The sequence below is a fragment of the Ctenopharyngodon idella genome, chromosome 16 (assembly GCF_019924925.1).
Source record: "Ctenopharyngodon idella isolate HZGC_01 chromosome 16, HZGC01, whole genome shotgun sequence".
In the NCBI taxonomy this organism is placed as follows: Eukaryota; Metazoa; Chordata; class Actinopteri; order Cypriniformes; family Xenocyprididae; genus Ctenopharyngodon; species Ctenopharyngodon idella.
The window spans coordinates 192,695-208,934 of NC_067235.1; the positions used below are offsets into that span (position 1 = coordinate 192,695).

The following is a 16,240-nucleotide window of genomic DNA, read 5'->3' on the forward strand; positions in this document are numbered from 1 at the left end:
GTCTCAATCATTTGTGCTGGTAAAAGTTTAGTTTGTGCTGCTTTCGATTTTAAAATATTAGACTTTGAATTATAGGCGATGACGTCACTCAGCTCCCCTCAGCTCCAAATTTACCCTAAATAGTCTCGTTTGTTTGTGCCGGTAAAATTGTTTGTGCTGCTTCGGTTTTTAAATTATTAAAAGAATTGGCTATTCATTCTGAGCTCTCTCAGCCCCCCACATGCTCCAAATTCACCACAGTCGCAATCGTTTGTGCCGATAAAAGTTTCATTTGTGCTGCCTCGGTTTATAAATATTAGACACTGATTGCAGTGAACTGAATGACACTGAACGGCTGCAAATGCAAATCGCATACGAGCATATTATAGTAGGCTATACCAAAGCTATGCATTTAACAGAAATAGTAGGAGCAATATGATTTCAAATTGAGTCTGTTTGCTTTCCTCATTTTCAGCATCAGTCCGTGTAATTCCTTCATTAATTAGCCAATGTCGAGAAAAAAAACGACTTATTTCAGTGTCTAACTAAACCAAATCGAAAAAACAAAGGCATTCGTTTAATTTGATTTTACTTAAAATTATTTGTCTGTTTATTTTTTTTTTTTTTTTTTTTTTTTTTTTTTTTTTAATATATGGATTATATATACACGGACCCCAATTAAACATCCAATATTGTTATTTCATTTTCTTTACAAAACCAAAACGAAAAAACAAATATAGAATTATCAGCAATTATGTAATCATGATCAATTATCCTTCAGGAAACACACAATATTATATAAACCTTTCAACAGTACCGGGAGTAGCTATAGGCCCGTTTTCTATGATGATTCCGTATTTCTTTCAAATATGAAACTTATTCATAATTTTTTTTTTTGTGTGTGTGTGTGTGTGTGTGTGTGTGTGTTTACATATTATGAGAGAAAAGAGTCCGATGTTTTTTATTCAGTCTTTTTTTTCGTTTTTTGCCAAATATTTTACAAACAAGTGTAAAGTTAGTAGGCTAAAAGTAAACATTTCTTTAACCTTTTACTTGAAGACTTAAAATGGCCTATAGGCTATTTCTGATTCTTCGTTCAGGCTGGTGAGGTCATTGCCTATAATTCAATGTCTTTTTTAAAAACCAAAGCCGCACAAACGAACATTTTTACGACACAAACGATTGAGACTATTTTGCCGACGTTTTGCGTTGGGTGGGGGCCAACTTCACGCAGGTCTTGGTTGACCTCACATTCAAGAATTGGGGGTTCTGATTTTAATATTTTACTTAATGTCTAGACATCTTAAAATTGTGAACCTCCCTTTTTAGATGGTTATAAATGTGCTGCTTATTCAGAGATTTCAGTACTGATTGTTAATAAGTGTTGTACTTGAAGGTCACGTCTGTTATTTATTCACTCGTGTTGCTGTTTTATGTTCGTGGGTATCAAAGCCCCGGTGGCGCAGTCGGACCAAGTCTGATTATTTAACTTTAGTGTTTGTTTTTTTTTTTGTTTTGTTTTTTTTTGTTTTGTAATGGGGAAAAATATCAGTTTTTCAATGGTTACATTATGATGAGACCCCACTTAGAAAATGGACAAAATTCATCCTCAAAAATCAACATTTTTGAAAAACTTGTAACGATCAGCCCTATCGGTCGATTTTACATGGATTAAGATTGGGGTCAGATTATACTGTGTGAGATGTTATGAGTGTTTAAAAAGATGAGACAGACAACAGAAATAAATAAGGTGTATTTACAATATTCACAAGGAACTTAAAACACGATAAAACTAATAATAGGCTGTTTAAAAGTGTGGAGTCCATTCGCACCATACCCTAAAACAGTCCATAAGAGTCCTAGCGTGATGTAAGTCCCAGTGTGAAAGTGTCCACGGAAGTGTTAATCCAATGAAAAGTGGTTTGCTGGAAAGGTAAGTCCGTAAAATTAAACTCCACAGTCCAGCTATAGCAGGTGATCACGTTTGTAATGAGGGATTGATTGTTTGCCATGCTGCCTCCTTTATGCTGGCTTACTTCCTGGTTCCTGTCATGTGATCAGTCACATGACAGGCAGACCCAGACTCATTTAAAGACATACATTAAAATAAGTAAGAGGAATAAAATGGACTAAAAACATGTAAACCAATTAAAACTCTATTATACATAAAATAATTGTAATAAATAGAGCGGTAAAACACATATTTTATGTGACAGAGTCACAAACTTATTTTTTTCATTACAAAAAAAAAAAAAACTAAACTTTGACAAAAAGTAGCTTTATTGTTATAATTGTGATTTCATAATATTCAGATATGAATCCAACTGAAAAATACTTGTGAAAAGAAGTCTTTCAGTCAGTCAGATAGCACATAGTGGAGCTCTGCAGCATCTACTGGATAAAGTGATCATTTTTTACTTTTAAAACTGCATTTTCCAAAAGATGGGCAAAAATCTTACACTAAACCATGTCAAATTATCCATGTTATCCCCATGAGTGAAAGTTAGAAATGTGGGTCTTTTATAAAGTGAATTTTACACAAAAAGCTGTTTTTGTATAAAAACCTACTCAATATTTATTTATATAAATTTAAAAGATATGATAAATCCTCCAAAAACTGCACAAATATGAAGTAAAAACATTAATAAACAGAGTAAAATTATATTTGTAGTTTTAAAAACCAATTATTTTGTTACAAAATTACATTTGAGTGTGACTACTTTTTTCTACACTAACATAAAAACAAGACATCACTCCAATTTTTTTTATTTATTATTATTTTTTTTTATTTCTAGATCTAGAAAGTGTTAACAACTGTACAAAGTTTCATGTCATTTGAACAAAGAGAACTTTTTTTTTTTTTTTTTTTTTTAAATTTTAGCAAGCATCGTTTGGGGTCTAAAAAGACCTCAGAGACCCTATAAGGGTTGATCTCTGCACACCTGAAGTCTGTACCTCCTTTGTTCGTTTCTCTTTTCAGTTTTCTGGTTAATAATAATTGTAAAGCTACGATGTTCAAGACTAAATTTGTATGGATCAGATCTGTTTTGGACATTATGGACATTTGAGTATCGTCACTAATTACGGCCATGAGCTTGTTTGCCACACACCATGAGCCAAATGCATGTCAAATCAATGACGTAGCAGCATTCAACCATTTAGACATATGTGTTATTTCTCTGAGGTCTGTCTGATGTCATGAAATATTTTATTATTCAGTAGAGACTCCACTGAATACTGAAAGAGAAGTGTTTAACTTAGGCTCAATCAATTGTCATAATTATTTTAAATAGAAATAATACTTATTGATTATCTAATAGTGAACGACCACCTTCGACAAAGCACTATTACTTACTAATTTGTAAATTAATTAGTTTCTTGTTAGTTAATAGTAGTTATTAGCATGTCAATAGTGTGTTACTCATTTGTGTAGTTATTCAACAGCAATATATGTGTCATCCTAACGTCTTCCTCTCTTGATTTTACCCAGAGTGCACTCATCCAAGTTATTCAGTCGTTAACTATCCCTAGTAGAACAAAACCAAACGTACAGTAGATGATGAAATTGTGGAGACAGTTGAACTCCTGAAGAAGGATCTCATCAACTTCGAAGATAATGTCACACATAAAGAGGCTTCTGGGGACAAGTGTGCAGTGCACTAAAACAATCGCTACAGACTGAAAACTATATTTCATAAGGTGAAAGGATTCCTGACTACAAACTATAAAAATGGACATACATATATATATATATATATATAAACACGTCTTGCTGATGATAGCCAATGAAGGTTGTTATATTGTGTTTCTTAAAGAATGATGCAGCCATGTCATATCTAAGTACAATATATATTTTTCAATATCATAGATTATAGACATAGTCAAAGCCAGGCCTATACATCCCCATATTTATACTTTTTGAAATGTTTACATTTTGAAATTAATTTGAAACATCATGATTATTTGCCAGAATATTCCCCGTCTGGTCTTCCATCTGTGGCAGTGAGTGCTGCTGAAGACGAGGGACACACGTCTCAGAGCAGGTTAGTCTTCAGTGTAGTGATTAGTTTGAGTCAGTGTTGGTGTCTGTAGGTCTTGTCTTGTAATTGAAGGGTTCTGGACCCCATCACCTGATGTGTGTCACAGTGTCCTTGAGTAAGACAGCGGTTACACAAGGGGTTATAACTGTAATACTTTCATATAATAAGTCCAATGGTAATAACAACAGTATTAATACTACTATTACAGTGTTCCAGACACTACTGTAAGCTGCTGTGTGAACGAGACATTTCGAGACTCACACCTGTAAGTAAATGCGGTTGTCAATCCCAAAAAATGACTGTGTGAACGTGGCCTTAGTAAACGATCCAGTGCGCATCTGTGTTTGCGCTCTGGAGAGTGCCAAATCATTTCATTTCCAAAGTGTTTTTGCTTCGATGAGCAACGTAGCCAATCACTGACATGTTGAACGCAGCGGTTTAAGTTAGAAGCCAGTCACCGCTCGAGTTTTTGTCCAGTTCTGAGTTCTGCATGCTTGAATATCCTCTCTAACAAAGTGTAGATGTTATATAAAAAAAGATTTATTGTGTAGTTAGCTTCACTGATTAATGTAACAGAACTTTGTGGGAGCGCGTTCATTGAATGAGTGGCAGCTTTTTAGTGATTATAAAGGCGATATATAGGCTAATAATGAATATAATATATTCAGAATTTGTTTTCCATAAGTGGCCACATACATGCTTTAATACATCGGCATATAAATGCGGGATTCACTCTCGAGATTGCGATGACTGACACAGTGATCACTAATACTCAAACTCACTAATTTCTGAAGCTGCCTCTGAGATTTGATTCTGGAACCGGGCCCAGTCCAAAGGCAGGATTTTGCTATTAAGTAAGGCAGTTGTTCTTTATTATTTGTATCGGCTGCCATGCCAAATCACACATATGCTTGTTTTCATGTTAAATTAACAGTGGTTTGTGAACGTAGACGCTTTAATAAATCATTTATCTGGAGCGTTAATGCTGGGATGTCTAAGTTGTTGCAAGTGATCCAACTGGTGTCAGCTGGAAAACCAAAGCCTGCAAAAAACTCTTATGCCCCTTGTCGCTGTTTCTGCAGATATCGCCCCACAAGACCAACCAGGCCTTCGGCGCCACCAAGCTGTCTTTGGACAAAGCGGAGAATGGGTGGCTGGAGGACTTTTATCCATGAGGTCTTCCTTGTTGAGCAGGAAGGAGGCCCACTACTTCTTTTTTACTTCTATTCCCAGCTCCTGTAAAAATTTAATCTGGAATGGGCACCTTCACTGATTTAGGACATTCCTGTGCATGTTTCTGCTGTGTACGTTTCCGATGTGTGTGTTTGTTTTGTGTTTGTAACTCTTTGCCTATGCTTTTCCCACTCCGAACAGGTGAAGAACACCTACAGACCGATACAAAGTGGCACAATTCACATGCCATGACACCTCCACAGCTGGCAGGTTCTATGTGTTGAACCTCAACACAAAGCAATAATAATAATTCCTTACATTTATATAGCGCTTTTCTGGGCACTCAAAGCACTTTACATATTGAAGGGGGAATCTCCTCAACCACCACCAATGTGCAGCACCACCTGGATGATGTGACAGCAGCCATATTGCGCCAGAACGCCCACCACACACACTATACTGGGGTGTTAGGACCCACACAGACCACAGGGTGAGCGCCCTCTGCTGGCCTCACTAACGCCTCTTCCAGCAGCTACCTAGTTTTCCCAGGAGGTCTCCCATCCAGGTACTAACCAGGCTCAGCCCTGCTTAGCTTCAGTGGGCAACCAGTCTTGGGCTACAGGGTGATATGGCTGCTGGCGGCAGAACGTCGTCTCATGGATTGGTTTAACTGTTTTTGACAAGTACAGGCATTAAGTCTTTTCCTTTCTCATTCTTCCCAGGAGGGACCAAGAGGAGGCTCTTCAATGCGAAAAGGAAGACACCAGCCAGGGTAAAACTCATGCCAGTGGTGCAGCTCTCCCGCTGAAATCACCCCAAAAATATCAGCTGTACCAAAAGATGGTGGGGCTTGCAAAGGGGCCACACAAAAGCCCCTTTATAAATAGTTCAGTGTTTCGCTTGATTTAATGTTTTGTGATGTTTATATTTTGTTCTGTTTGTGGTTCTAAATGGTTACGAACAGATGTACAGGAGACACAGAGGTGAACGTAGATGGGAGTTTATTTACAAACAGCAGGGAAACAGTGATGCAGGTAAGTGAACTGGTGATATTTGAGGAGAGGTGACTAGATATTGATACTGTCCTTTGTCTTACAGGAATGGAGATTGTGGATGGATGGACGAACGTCAACGGAGTGCACACATGTAGGAGGTAGGTAGACACACACAGACGAAGAAGCATGGAGACTGAGGAAACATGCTGGAGTGAAACAGGGAAGTAGATCGGCAGACTTGGAGATAAACATGAAGAAGTCCTTTACGTAGGAACGCATAAACCAGACCGGACAACTGAGTGAGGTGAGTGATGTGCTTAAATAGTCTGGTGATGGTGTGCTGATGAGAAGCAGGTGTGTGTGATTGTCAGATCAGGAGCGGTGATGAGGAAGTGTGTGCAGGTGTGGGCCAGGGAGGATGATGGGAAATGGAGTCTTTGGAAGCCAAGACAGACTCTCAATGAGTAGGTACTTAATTTCAATAAGTACTTACTTAACGAGCGCTAAAAGAGTAGGTACTTAATAGCCAAATCTCGTTAAGTATGAATGCGATCCGGACGTAATCTGCCATGTTGACGTTATCATGTGACCTACAACGTAATCACAAGTGCAACAACTTAAAAGATATGAGTGACAGGTTTAATTCATCTATCTATAAATATCTTGATATTGATTAAACGTGCTTATTTTGTGGTCTTGTTGAAGAAACAGCTGCCAGTAATTTTGTGATTGTACTACAACTAATATATTTTGGGTTAATTTAAAGTTCTTATATTTTTAAATACTAATGTGACCCACAGTTTATTTTTTGTTACGAAAACCCAAATTCGCATGAATATGTTGTTAATTTCTTTATTTTATATGCAAAAATGTTCATCCACTTAAAAGTGGCGAAAATCTCCTTTACGTTTTCCTTTTTCTTGTTGAGTTAGCTCTAGTTTCATCCCTCAGGCTTATAAATAACAAATACTTTTTATGCATTATGATGTATTCAAAATATTTAACCTCATCATCATGCTTAATCTTGAACTATGATGTACACAAACCCATTTGTTTTGTTTGTCATTATTATTGTTCATTGTTAAAGACACCAACCATGGTATTTACCCTGATCTTGTATGTAATTATAGGTCCTGCGGTAAAAGTAAAGACATGAGTGACAGGTGCACTAACACCTCACAGCACCAGTAACTCCACAACCCTACCTAGAGCGGTTTTCCTCAGTGTTTGCAATGTCTGCACAGAGAAGACGTCGGGCAGCTGCTCGAAGATCTCGCCTTTGAAGAAGTATAAACTACTTAAAAATTAAGATTACCCCAGAATTCACTGCTTTGCTAGCCCACCCCAACACTTATACACAATATTGATAAATGCTGACCAAAACTTAATTATATTACTTTTCGTTTTACTTCTTTAATAAAACAAGCAAAATGTAAAGTTTTGTCAAATGACATAGGTATGCATGAACACAAATCCAGCTGATGTGAATACATCTGAATTCACAGTCAAGCAATGAATTAATGCATGAATTAATAAAATATATAAATTTACTGATAATAATAGCATAATTAATAAAAAAAAAAGTAAAAGAATTAATGAAAGTAACAATGACAATAAATAAATGCACATACAAGTGAACAGCACATGAAACAAAGCTTTATTCAAATTTATTTTTCTAACAATCACGTATTTGCGGGCGGTGATCCACACATCCTGCTGCCATCTTAACACAGCTGTGCCCATTCTGCAGCTGACCACCGTGAACACCTTCACCTGTGTTTGTCATCCATCATGTCCCTCACTGCTGCTCTTCTCAGTGGGGACATTGTTGATCCAGAGGATGAGGAAGACCTTGATGACGGACCCCTGAACCCCACAACCTTGACAATCTGGCTGCCGCTGTGTCTGCGCTCCATGAACATGACTAAATAAACAGATTAAAACATTTTACAATTCATGTCAGCATTCTGTTTCTTGTCATATTTCCTTTCATATTTTTACAATTACAGGCTAATTTCTGTTGTAGCTTCATTACTTTTGTGGTGTAGTGGGTTAAACTGCTGAGCTGGTCAGCAGAAGGTTTCTGGTTCGATCTCTGCAGCGTCTCCACCAGTGTGTCCTTGATCAAGACACTTTACTCCAGGTTACTCCAGCGGGATCATCCCTGTAATAAGAGCACTGTAAGTCACTTTGGATAACAGCATCTGCCAAATGGTCAAATGTAAATGTGATTTTTGAAAATCCTTTTTTGTTAGTGTCTGGGGCACAAACGCTAATTAAAGCTGCTTATTTCTTAAAGTTTGCTTTTTCAAGGTACTATAATATAAATGCATACGTACATTTCATACAGTTTCTGTTTGGGGGCATAAAGGGTTAGTTCACCCAAACATATGAATTCAGTCATTATTTACTCGCCTTCACGCTGTTCAATCCCATTTTTTTTCTTCTTCTGAACACAAAAGGTGATTTTGGTCAAGTTTGTCCTGTTAGTTTCTGTTCACACAGTATCAGTCAGTGGAGCCTGACTTCCAGAAGCTTCATGACATTATTTGATGATGCTTTTGAACCTTCATTGTATGAACAGAAACCAGCAGAACAAACTGGACCAAAATCACATCAATGTCCTTTTGTCTTTTTCTAGATGCTCTCGCTGGCTCTGGGCTCACTGAGGATGAAGAAATCACAGCAACATCCGGTCCAGATGAGGCAGTAAGGGCAGGAGGAGTGATGGAGGGTCTCATCCATGGCTCTACACCATTCCCAGGATCTGCTGTGGCTCTCAGTGCTCACACCAGTCTGAGGACATTTCACATCCTACAGAAAATACACAATCATCATACAAAAGCAGTCATTTTAACAGCACAATGTCATCTGAATTCTGTATTAGAAGTAACAAAATGATCTTACTTTATATTTTTGTTTCAGGTTTTCCCATTTTTTCCCCACAAATGCCTCCGTCACCTTGTCTTGCAGGTCCTGCTCCACAAAAGCTCTGCAGCAAACATACAGACATCAAGAATCAGAAAAGTGCTGTAATAACTCTGTTTAAATTACAATAATTAAAATAAACTACAGCTTAAGATTTAAGTAGATTTGTATTGATTTCTGTAGTATCGTCACTCAAAGCCTTTGATGGCATCAGTCCTTCATCAGTCTCTCTCCACCGGATAAACACACGTGATCATCTGTCCCTGTAACATCAGACAAGATTCAAGTTTCCTCTGAGATTGATGTGCTCAACACTACATTCACATGATGATGATGATGATCTGTTAACTCTCTTTTTATCAACACAAATGTTCCTTCATTTATCAACAGTACTAACAGACAAATAAAACAGATAACTTATGTCTAGTTACTGTAGATTTATTTATTTACATTATTTTCATTCATGTAAAGTAAACAGTTTTGACAACAGTGAATTCTACATAATAGCACACACACATCACTCATACATAATCCATCACTCATAAGCCACAATACTTACAGAAGATGTTCCTGTCAGATGTTAAATAAACATTTAGTAAGCATCTTTATGCTGTATATGGTTTAGAATTCATGCAAATCCACTTTGGAGATGAACGTGTGTTTACTGAAGCTACTGTTATCTGTACACAATAAAACGTGTTTTTACTGCAAAATCACAACTATACTATACTGTCTAGCGTCTTTACACCTTCAACACTTCAACAGTTTACTCTACAAATGTGACTTTAACACAAGGAACTGTGTTTTTGGTTTTCAAAAAAAAAAACATTTGACAGCATCCGCGCCGCTTTTCTTCTCCGTGTTCGATTATGACGTATCCTCTCCCGTGGCCTCCTGGGATAGAAGAGTGTCCATCGAGGAGCACTTCAGAATCTGGGCGGGAGCAGTAGGCCATCCGGGAACTTCTCGACTACTCTTTTATTACTGAGGTTTCTGACATACTTACTCGCTCGCCTACTGCTTTTCCCCTACTAAATAGTAGAGAAGTAGGCGGTTTCGGACGCAGACAGTGATAAAGTCCAGAGCACAGGCAAAAAAAAACAGGAAAATCCAGGGATAATACAATGAAACCGACAGAAACCAAGACACAGGAGAAAACAAGGTACGAAGGCTCAGAATTGCAGTAACTACAGACATACAGTGCATCCGGAAAGTATTCAAAGCGCTTCACTTTTTCCACATTTTGGCCTTATTCCAATATGGATTAAAATCATTATTTTACTCAAAATTCTACAAACAATACCCCATAATGACAATGTGAAAGAAGTTTGTTTGCAATCTTCGCAAGTTTATTAAAATAAAAAACGAAAAAAAAAAAAAAAAAAATCACATGTACATAAGTATTTACAGCCTTTGCCATGACACTCAAAATTGAGCTCAGGTGCTCCTGTTTCCACTGATCATCCTTGATCATACTTGCACGGATTAATTGTTCACCACAAGACTAGTAATATGCACTAACAAAGTAAACAGGGTCAATTTTGATTTCATGCCGACTTTAAATATTACATTAAAACCGTCAGTAGGTGGCAGTAAGTCACTGTTTTTATGTGTGAATCATCGAGTCTTTCATTCTTTCACTATCAAAGCCAGCAGCTGTATTTATGAATTAGAGGTCTGCAACCCGACCCGAGCCCGACGGGCCCCGAAGAACTCCCAGGTTTCGGGTCGGGTTCGGGTTAAGGTTTCATGAATAGCACAGCACGCAAGGCTTATATAACAAGCCTTCGGGTCGGGTTCGGGTCTGTAACTGAGAAAAACTATTTAGGCTGATATATAAGCCTTGCGTGCCGTCTTCTGTGTTGTGCTCGAAAGAGCGCGCGAGAGTGGGAGCGTATTTATAATTCACATTTATATATTAGCTGTTTTGCGCATGTGATCCCGCTCTCGCGCACTCTTTTGGTCACCACACGACAGTCAAACCTCTAACTGAGTGCGATAAGGCAAACAATTACTGAGGGAAAACTTATTACTGTGCCAAATGATGCAGGGAAGTCAGCACAACGAATTCTACCGAATAACAGGTGAGCCAGGGGATAGCACAATTATACACAAGCCACTAAAATTACTACGCAATAATGTGTGTGTGAAGTGAACGACTGTAAACTGAGAGCAGCCGCAAATCAAATAGCCACGCTGCCGTCTGTCTCAGAAATCAGAGCTTTGTCGAGAGTAGGTCTACTGTAAAATACTACATCATTTGACATGTGTATATTTAAATGTTTTAAACATTGTATGATATCATAGATTAATAAGTGTAAACTCTATGAATGAAATGAGCCAAGCGCGTTCGTAAATCAAATAGCCGCGTTTCTCTTGCGTCTCTCAGAAATCAGCTTTGTCAAGAGTAGGCTATAACATCTAACACACTAGTACATTATACGCATTTTGTATTATTTTATTTGATATGTGTATTTAAATGTTTAAAACATCGTACGATATGATACATGACTGAGTGTAAACTATATGAATGAAATGAAGCGCGATAACATGTCAAATGGCCTCTGTGCGTCTTTTCTACTACTTAGCCTGATGTTTCTGTCTATTTAAACGTTGTACGATGATCTTGTCAATTAACCAATAAATAGCTCAGCGGTTAAGTGTCGTGCAGTGTCTTACAAAGCTGTCTTGGCTTATGATAGCACAGCCTGGTCTCATTGTTAATACGTAGGTATTAATACGTAACTTTCAAAGACACAAAACGTACATTTTTGTACGTTTAGAAAGGTGCTAAAACGTACAATATTGACGTAATTATGGCACTAAAACGTAAAAATACTTACGTTTTTACAGCGAAAAAACTTTTAAAATATTTACGAATCTTTCATGTCATAAAGATATATGTATAATTTCCATTTTATCGTTTTGTAGATAAATGTAAGATCCCTAAACCCCATCCCGAACCTAAACCTACCCATTTTATACAGAATGTTAAAAGAATAAAACATAAAGAACAGAAATGTGTAGGAAAATTACAATTTTAGTAAAAATATAACATTAAAACGATATTTTGAGCCACTAATCCTACACCTACCCCTAAACCTACCCATAACCATTTCTTTAAACTACCTACTGTTATAAATAAAAGAATGACAGACAAACAAGCGTAATCACAATCATTTATTTTTTGCGAAAATGTCAAAAGTGGTACCAAAAGTAGTTCAAATGATGATGAGTTCCAGTCACAGTCCTCTCTGGCGGTAATAGTTTTTTATAGGGTACAGAGCAGAATTTAACTTATTAATCCATGAAAATATGATGATTCCGGCTTCTCTCCGTGAAGGCGCGCACTCATTTCAAATGTCAATCCACTGAAACACGGCATGTCGCAATCTGTGACGAAGCAGGTGAGAACCAATGAGCGTTCGATATCAGTGCCGTAAACCATGTCGTAACGCTTCTCGAGGGTGGCGCTACTTTCAAATTTGAATCATAACGAGCGCGAGCTTTGATTGTGACGGTCGCTGTTGCTGAGAATGAAGATGAAGATTGATGGATAAAGGGCTGAATTTGGATCTGTTCCTTACAAACATATGGATTCTAAAGATTGGGAGTACAGCGAACAAATAAAATGGATGTGATTTGTGAATTTATGTTGTGTTTTGGTGTATCTTATGGTTGTATTGTCAGTCGCTGCAGGAGAAAACGCCTTCTGTGTCGCACAGCAAATAAACTAAATATTACAAAATGGTTAAACAATTACAGAAATTTTATTCATAAGGTTACAAATTGTAGTCTTGTTTAACATTATGTAATCCTCCGAAACGAGCAGCACAAGTCACGAACAGAAATGTTATTTCATATTAAGTAGATGAGTAAACTGCTTTCAATAAATTCGACTAAAAACATTGTTAAATCATTAAAGCCACGATTTTAATATTATTACATGGGAATTCATGTACATTCACACTTTACGTTACATGATTTACGTTTTTTTGCTGTTAATACGTAAGTATTTTTACGTTTTAGTGCTATAAATACATAAATGTTGTACGTTTTTGTGTGAAAACGTAAGTAAATGTACGTGTGGTAGAACCACAATTTAAGTAAAAATACACACGTTTTCTCATGAGAGCAGCGCAAGAATGGTACATCTCTATAGCGACGGATTTCGGGTTCTGGTTAAACTATAACAGTACCGTTCGGGCAGTGGTGCAAAAATGGGGTATGCAGTATATGCAGTGCATAGGGGCGCCGCACGGAGGGGGCGCCATTGTGCCAAAACGTCTTTGAAAATCTTTTTGAATAAAACGTTTAAAATAAATTTAAAAATGATGTTTGTTGAAAAATAATGTTTGTTTAGCATTTTAAATTCAAGTGATATCAACTGTTAACCATTTCGACAAGAGCCGTTGCTCTGTTACGGACAGTCACATGTCCAAAATGGACAGAGGAGGGAAGCGTTTCTGGGGCGCAGAACAGAAAACAGAAAACGCAAAAAAGAAAATGAAAATGAAAAACAGTGTCTTAAAATGAGGACATCGACGTCCATGTGGATAACAAGAAATTGGTAAGCGTAACCTATATCACTGTAAGTCTTAGATGTCTTACACCGGTCGGTCTGTGTGTAGCGCCGCTTCAAGTCTTTTATGAATGATCCGCTGAATCACTTCTGTTACATTCAAAACGCAGATTCAGAAATTAAACACTGCTGTGTGTTGCATGGAGACGAACAGTTCTGCTTTGTCTTTATAGTTTCATTGGCAAAATTGAACAAACCAGACAATTTTTGTCTAAAATAACACAATATAAACTTATTTTAAACTTACATATAAAATAAGTATTGCATGTTGCACTCATTTTATTTGGGACAAAAACAGCACTCGTGTTATATAGAAATCCGTTACTGCTTAACTCATATGATAAATATGAGACAAAAACTCAATAAGGGGCATTTTTGCTCCAGTATCTTGAGTTTTATGGCCATTCTAACTGCATTCTGTAAGCTCTATCCATCGCATAGTGAGTTGTTGCCCTGCATTATATTCCTCATCAGATGACCTACATAGGTTTGGGGCGGGGCAAGTGCATTAAAAAATTTAAAGTTTTTTTTTTATTTTTTTTATCGTAATTAATTAATCTAATTAACGTGTTAAATCGACAGTAAAATGCAGGAAGTTTTCTGTGTGTGAGGGTTAGGGGATATAGAGTGGCAAGAATATTGAAAAATGTGAGAAAATGTGAATCCTTTGGATTTTCTGGATTAATTGATCATATCAATTGCTCAATGTCATATTCATTAAAGTCACAAGTAGACAAAACACAATGTAGGCTAGGGGGGGCGCCAACCATGATCTTGCATACCCCTCAGCAAATGTACAGTTGCGCCCCTGCGTTCGGGTTCGGGTCGGGTCAAACGATCTCGGGTTCGGGCCTCAGTTTAAAGCCCGTGCAGACCTCTATTATGAATGAATCATTGAATCATTGACGATTCGTTCAAAGCCGCAGATTCGTTCAGAAAACACAGCTTGTGTGCTTAACAAAAAGTGATTTCAAAAGTGTAATTTTGGTCAAGTGTTTAGTCTTTTAGCCACATTTCAGGCTCGTCTTTTTTCGTCAACGATATTGCACGTGTTGTTTTAGTCACATTATCGTTAAATGACATTGGTGTCGTCTCTCATCGTCTAGTCTTAGTCATGGAAAAAAAAGGTTGTCACCGAACATTTTTCGTCATAGTTTTCGTTAACGAAATTAACACTGCTGTGCACCAACACTCCCCATCGAACCTGATGGAGCTTGAGAGATCGAGATCCTGCAAAGAAGAATGGGAGAAACTGCCCAAAAATAAGTGTGCCAAGCTTGTAGCATCATACTCAAAAATACTGAGTATGAGGCTGTAATTGGTGCCAAAGGTGCTTCAACAAAGTATTGAGCAAAGGCTGTAAATACTTATGTACATGTGATTTTTTTTTTTTTTTTCGTTTTTTATGTTTAATAAATTTGCAAAGATTTCAAACAAACTTCTTTCACTTTATCATTATGGGGTATTTGTAGAATTTTGAGAAAATAATGAAAAAGTGAAAAAAGTGAAGCGCTGTGAATACTTTCCGGATGCACTGTACAAGATCTAGCAATGAGTGACTGAATGAACCAGGTTATAGGCAGAAACTAACAAGGTAATGAACAACAGCTGAATGTAATCATGGCTGACAAGTCCGGCCAGTGGATTATGGGAAATGGAGTCCATGATAGTGAGGCAGTAGTCCGGGGTGGGGTGCCCTCTGGTGGCTATTAAGGGCACTCCAGCGGGTGATCATGACACCTCTCACTTCGCAATAGTAAAAATAATCAGCTCATTGCACATAGTTTGTTGAGGAAATTGTAAAGTATATCCCAGCAAACATTGGTCTGACGGCAACCGTATCCCTGGCCAAAAATAGTCACGGTAGGATGGCATAAATCTGTAAAAATATGTAACAGAACATTTCCTAAAACTGTCTACAGATACGTTTCATAACTTTCATTTTGGAACTATTTTTCAACCATGACGGGACGTGTTGGAGAGATGTCTTTTCAACAGTCATTAAAAGTCCAAATGTTTGCTGGGATTATGGTCTTGTGGTGTATCTTTTTATGTTTATTAAAGTGCAAGAGGGCCATTCAAATCTTAATCAGGGATCGCACTGCATTTTGTGGAAAACAGCAGATTTTTTGCTAATAACGCACAATTTTTTTTATGGGGAAAACCTAACATGACAAAGTAATTGTTATTTATACTAAAACTTAAATTTTTGGTGTAATAACTACAATGTCTTTTTGAATTCATTCTGAATTATGGACCAAAGCGCGTTCATGTTATTAACGTAATTACTGAGGCTGCATCATATACAAAGTTCTGTCAACTCTAGATGCGCAGGCTAATAGGTCCTTAACTCAACCTGCTCGTAATCAAATCATTATCTATAGGGCACAGATGATTGGTTCCTGCTGTATTAGTAGCCAATGAGCTCACATGCTCAATCTTCAAATACATGAGTAGCATTTGCCTTAGCAGTGCAGCGTACTTCAGAAACCCTCCACCTTCCCCAGCTCCATCTGTATAGATCTGCTATGGGATATTCATGT

The 16,240-nt window shown here is 37.4% G+C and overlaps 1 long non-coding RNA gene and 1 pseudogene across 1 annotated transcript; one reads left to right on the forward strand and one right to left on the reverse strand.

Moving 5' to 3' along the window:
* Nucleotides 1-4,859: 4,859 nt before the first annotated feature.
* LOC127497853 (uncharacterized) lies at nt 4,860-8,081 on the forward strand. Its single transcript, XR_007925671.1, has 5 exons — nt 4,860-6,035; nt 6,157-6,226; nt 6,291-6,651; nt 7,318-7,474; nt 7,938-8,081. It is a non-coding gene; the product is annotated as an uncharacterized LOC127497853 (long non-coding RNA).
* LOC127497993 (uncharacterized) lies at nt 5,716-5,832 on the reverse strand (annotated as a pseudogene).
* Nucleotides 8,082-16,240: the final 8,159 nt, after the last annotated feature.